We start from the raw sequence: 6,000 nt of genomic DNA on the forward strand, positions 1-6,000 counted from the left end.
TAGGAGCGCAAAGCAAGAGACATGCCTCATATAGCGCCATACACAAACAGAGATCACAGAACAGGGCAGACAGGCCGACAGATACAGCCAAGATGCTGCAGACTGGTCCCGACATAACCCTGTCTCAGCAGCCTGCAGGATTGATCAGCATGACACTGCAATTTGCATTTACATAGTGATGTGCAGTCCCTGAGCTATGCTGCACTGCTGTCGAAGCAGGACAGGGATGTTCCACTTTCCACGTCCTGCCTGCTTGCACATTACACACACACACACACACACACACACACACACACTCTAGTTTCTCAAAAACTCACACACACACACACACACACAGAAGCCATCACACAACCAAGAATACATCTTTCATTTTATTAACACCCCATACCGCATCCTCAACCACAGCCTACCACAACCCACTTACAACACTTTCTCCCTCGCTCTTAGTTAAAGCATGACTAAGGCCCAATCCCAATCCTCGTCACTGATGACATAAGGAGTGGCGTCCCATTTCCTAGGAAAATATTTCAACCCATGCCCCTTGTAGCTCCGTTCTGAAGGGCCACTACCCTGTCAAGGGCACTTCAAAAACTAGGGGTGGGGCCAAGGGGGGGATTGGGATGGGGCACAATGGATTTGTTTGGAGACGGCTAAATCCCACAAAGGTCTCCCCGAGCATTTCCCTCCTTCCCAAGTGCCCACTGCCATCCCCGTAGCCTCTGTTGTGTGTGTCAAGGTGATACGGTGAGCTCAATGGAGCAGAGGGAACGAAAAATCCCTGGATCATCACTTCCCTTTATCCCAAAGCAGCAGGGGAGACGGAGATGGACGCGTGCCGGGTTTATGAAGCAACCTTCGCTGTCAACTCCCCAACAAAGCCCTGCCACGCAACTGAGACTAGTCCTGTGATGGGATGAAGACTGGCAGGTGTGTGTGTGTGCAGAACATCTAGGTTTGTGTGTATGCGTGCTATCATCTCTGAGTGTGTACCAAAGCGTGCTGGAATAATGCCAAACATCTTAGACTTTATGTGAGTGACGGTGGTGGGGTGGGGTTGATTGACACGTCGCAGTGTCTCTGGTGCTTCTGTCTGTGAGCGTTCAAGACAGAGGAAAGTGTTCCTGCTGGGGTTCGCCTGGCAGCACAGAAGTAGGTTAACAGTAGCTCATCATGTTTACCATGGCAGCATAGTTGATATGTAGGACATAAATGGTGCCATGCTGTAATACCATAGAGACTATTCATGCTTCATTGGTTGAAACTGCCCAGAATATAGCAGCTGAGATCACTGAAACAATGGAGGTGCAAACTATTCTCCTTCATTTCTTACTGAATGATGTGGGATTATTGAAATCTGTGCTGACGTTCCTTGCCGGTGCTCCTGTTGTGACTAACCTAGGCTGACACAAGGGTGGCTTCTCTTTATGCATGCAGCACAAGGATGTGCTGAGCTGTGCTTTATTATGGAAAATAAGAGCTGCAAGAGGGTAGCACTCCACCAGCTAATGCACAACTGGGACTTTACTAAAAGGCAGGCTGCAAAAACCCTTGTCACTGTGTTTGAGGAGCCATAATGAGGTTTGTGTTCAGTAGACTAAAACTGATAAATATAAAACTGTTGGATGAGGCAGGCAACTGCTGGCAAATAGGATAGGAGAATTTTTCTGAGATAACAGTCCCAGTTAGTTGGCCTGCTTATACTTGAAAATCAAGCTACACTAGTAATATATTACTGGTATATTAACAGAACTTTGGGGAAATGAACATGAACTCCTTGCAGTTGGCCCACCAGGGACACTGGCTAGTCAGTGATATCAGTCTAGATAACAGAGAGAAAAAAGCTATAAAAAAATTTTTCACCCGACTATAACAAATGCAGTAAAAACAAGCCAGTTTTATTTAAAGGCGCACTCCACTCTATTTGACTTACGCAAGTCCCCCAACTTTATGGAAGTGCAATACTGAATTGCTGGAGTGCCGCTTTAATAGCCTTAAAATACAAAGCTAACATAATTTCACAAGGTCAAAAGAAAAACGATCAGCATAATCAGATAAAAAAAAGACTAAGCACATTGATCTGTCTCACTAAAGGACATAAATGTGAATATTTGATAGTTGGAAATGGCAGTGGAGTCTGCCGACCTCACACTTTTGGTGAAATTGTTACACCGTCCAACGCCATTAGTAGCAAAAGCAAATTCACCCTAATGTTTGAGTGTAGGTTGTAGAACAGTGTGAGCTAATCTGGTCACATTACTGGGAGGACACAGAGCGTAGAGGTTAGGTAACAGAACCTGAGATCAACCGCCTGCAATTAAATACTTGAAACACCCAATAATCATTATTAAAGGCATGTGCTATACTTCCGAGGGGACAAATCCTGCAGGATTATTGGTTAATTCCGTTTTAAAATTAAAGCCATCTTTACTAACTGCACATTTTGACAATTAGCGAATCCAGTCAATGGCTTCAGAAAATGAGTGAAGAAGGTTTTTACGGTTTCTTTTCAACATGCCTTTAGCCTCGGCTGTAATGTAGTGGCGAAGGAGAGGAGAGAGGAGTTCATGGTCCCTCTGTCCGTAGTTTCAGATTGCTGCCTTAAAGAATGAGGAGACATCTATTGAGCCCTGTGTCAGCAGAATGTGTCTTGATTAAAGAGAAAATGATAGTCTACAATTTATTCCACTGATGAAGATCTGGCAGTGTAATATTCCACCAGAGATATAGCCGAGTGCGAGCAGAGCGCTGAAGATTTTTGCATTTTCTCAAACCTCTCACATCTGCCCTCCAGTTGCCACGAACAGGGGACTACATAAATAATGGAAATTATAATAATGTCAGTTAAATAAATAAATAAAAGTCCCCTACTGTGGCACAATCATTTCTAAATTGGACTGTGTGACAGATATGCTGACAGTGGCATTTTTGAGAAGTTGGCCATATAGTGCCTCTTTTTTTCATTCCGCTTTCTTCCTCCTCCGTCATCCTCCAAGTGGAAACATGAGTGTGAGGTCTTTCCTACTTTGGACAAAATTAAATGTGTAGTCCTCCTACTGTATAAGTGGAAGGAGTAAGTGGGCTTATGCGGCTCATAAATGGGACCTCTTGTCTGCGCCACCTACACACTCGTCCCCCAAATCTTCCTCTCGACCTTATGTTTCAAACACCATCATTCTCCCGCAATGTCCTTCACCTTGTTGTCATGGCAACCGTGGGGGCTGCTCGGCCGGTAAAGGCCGGCGTGGTACATGTGGCACTGTGGGGCGGACTGTCACCGCTGTCACAAAATGCCCCTGTGCTGCAGCAACATGCAGGAGCCTGAGGGGTCAGCAGATATGACCTGTTTTCAGTCCTGCTGGTGAATCTTCCAACGTGACTCAGGCCGCAGCAGAGGTCATCTATCAGCGCGCGCCGGTCTCCAGGCAATAAGCACCGTGATGAGGTCCACTACTGAATTATGCATATATATATGTCGCTTCTCATCTATGTTGGTGCAGGAAACTGTATTAGTGTGTGTTGCTAGGGGCAACCGTAAGGGGGATATGCAGCAAGATGTGGTACATGTTATGGCATGTAGCATGGTGGCAGAGATATGATGCCTGTGTCTTGAAAACATGCAGCTGTCTAACAGCATTGAAAAGTGAAAAACATCTATAGCTGTGAGGCAGAAATATCTATTTGACAGATGAAGCTGAATGTGACTTATGATTGGACAGGAGCTGTATTTTTGTACCAATACTGTCAAAAGTCCATCCCAGTACAGTATATGACCAGTTTGATTCTTAACATGCTCTCATGAACACAACGGAGGGGGCAGCTTGCAGGTGTCTGGACTACAGAAATGCAGCAAGAGAAACATCAACTCCAACTCTGGCAGCAATTTTTAACCATTATTTATCCAGGGATGGTTTGCTGAGCAAGCTGTTCTTGAGAAACAGCCTTCTTTATAGCCATAAAGCTACACTCATTTCCACCTGATAGCTGCCTGGTGCGGCCACAGATTCTTACAAATGACCACTGAGCAGCTTTTCTGGCTATTTTCTCAGCTGGTCTGGAGGTTCAATCTGGCGACCTTTCAGCCTCTGCCCCAATTCCCAAGGGATGGACCACACTAGTGTCGGGAACACAGGGTTGACACATTTCATATCTAAGTACCAGAACCTTCATAGTAGTGGATCCAACAAAGAGAGGGAAAAAAAAAGGATCAGGAGTTCATAATGTATTCATTCCAAAAAGCAGCAGCAAAAGGAGAAAACACCACAAAGGATTGTAACATGAAATGTTTGCCCCCGTTTCCTGTCATTTGCAACAAAAACATTACGCTTAAATTTTGAGTGTGATACTGTGATTTTTTTTTCATCAATATGAATATAAGCAAATGTCTGACTCATCCAGCAGCAGAGTGCTCCCACTCCCAGCGCTCCTTTTCACTTCTCGGTTGGCTCAGAGCCGAGATGCGGAGACACCCTTAGCTTTTTGGGGCGCCCCAGCATTTTATATGCATGTGTGTGTCCATGAGTGGGTGTGCGGGAGTCACCCGGCTCGTTCAGGTATGCCTGACTGGACGCACATACACAGAAATACACCCTCACACACATACAGGAGGGTGGTGAATATTTCATGAGCTGCTGTTTACTTCACAGCATTTCTAAGCTGAATGCAGAGGAGTCCATTAACTTAGGCTAAATGGCAGAGAGAAAGCCTTGCGTGGGGACAGGCGTGGGGAAATAGAAGAAAACAAATAGATGGTGACCTGGGAGAGTTAAGGGCATGACGCCCAAAGTAACTGCGCTGGGTTTTAATACACACACAGAGAAAGGCCCGTAGCTAACACAGAGTACACAGAGGTCATGTCCTCAGAATTGTTGATGGGAATTTGGGGGTTTTAACTCACTGCGAAGGACGTGAGGTGTTTTTGGAGTCTTTAAATGTGACTGTTTTTAGGCAAAAACAATTAAGCTCAATTGAAATAAAATGGAGGGATTTAGTGTTTCTCAACCAGAATCATACTTACAATGTGGGGGAAAAAACGTAAAAAGATTTTTTGGTAGCGAAGCAAGCATTTCTTGGAGTGGTGGGGTCGCACTGTGGGAATTCGATTTCATCACCTCAGTATTTTTAACATGGTCTCTGCATTTTTTAAATCATGGCTACGGCCCTGTACACGCCAAAGTTGTGGAATAAAAAAAGAGTAGTATCTGTATTTGTACAGTCTGTGCATCTATAACTGACTGATAAAGGACTTTTGAGGCCGATATAGATAACAGAAACGTACAGACAATAAGTAAATAGTAATAGTAAATATTAGTACATTTGGAACAGCAAAAAGTACTTAGTAAATATGGATAAAAACATACAAGGCCAAATTATATCAAACCCAGAATTCTAGCATTCGACCAGTTCGATTTAAGATGTTTGAATTTCAGCGGGGCTTGTGGGTGCTTGGACAACACCAATGTATCAGTTGCAACATCATCTCCAGAACTATATTAAACTTGAATTGGGAATTGTCAAACATACATAAAAAAAAATGGGCCAATAAAACATTTATTGCTGCTGTTTACTGCTCTGCAATTTGTTGTTGTGGCAAAGCAGCCAACTGCCCCATGGCCCCAGACCACAAGGGGTCCCAAAAGCCCCAGTTTCACTGCATGTCAGTTGGTTTTGTTAAATGGATTAATTGGAAATTTCAAAGAAATACAGTATCAACTAAGGAAGGTCCTGCATTATTAGCCTATATTGATACCAAGTCTTGTAGAGGGGCTGTATGTCAAAATCTAGTTTTAAGAGCATTATTATTTAGTTTATATTGCCCCCCCATGGTGCATTTTCCCAAGTTAAGTTCAATCAAATTACCACAACTAAAACAATATATTATCCAAGAATAGGGCGTACTGGTTGTACCTGACTTAATGCGAAGAGGAGGGGCCCAACTGCCAATCTTTGCTCCAGAGCCTCTTAACAGGTTAATTCAGCCATGCAGATAAAGTATATCAAAGT

The sequence above is a fragment of the Enoplosus armatus genome, chromosome 19, assembly GCF_043641665.1.
Source record: "Enoplosus armatus isolate fEnoArm2 chromosome 19, fEnoArm2.hap1, whole genome shotgun sequence".
In the NCBI taxonomy this organism is placed as follows: domain Eukaryota; kingdom Metazoa; phylum Chordata; class Actinopteri; order Centrarchiformes; family Enoplosidae; genus Enoplosus; species Enoplosus armatus.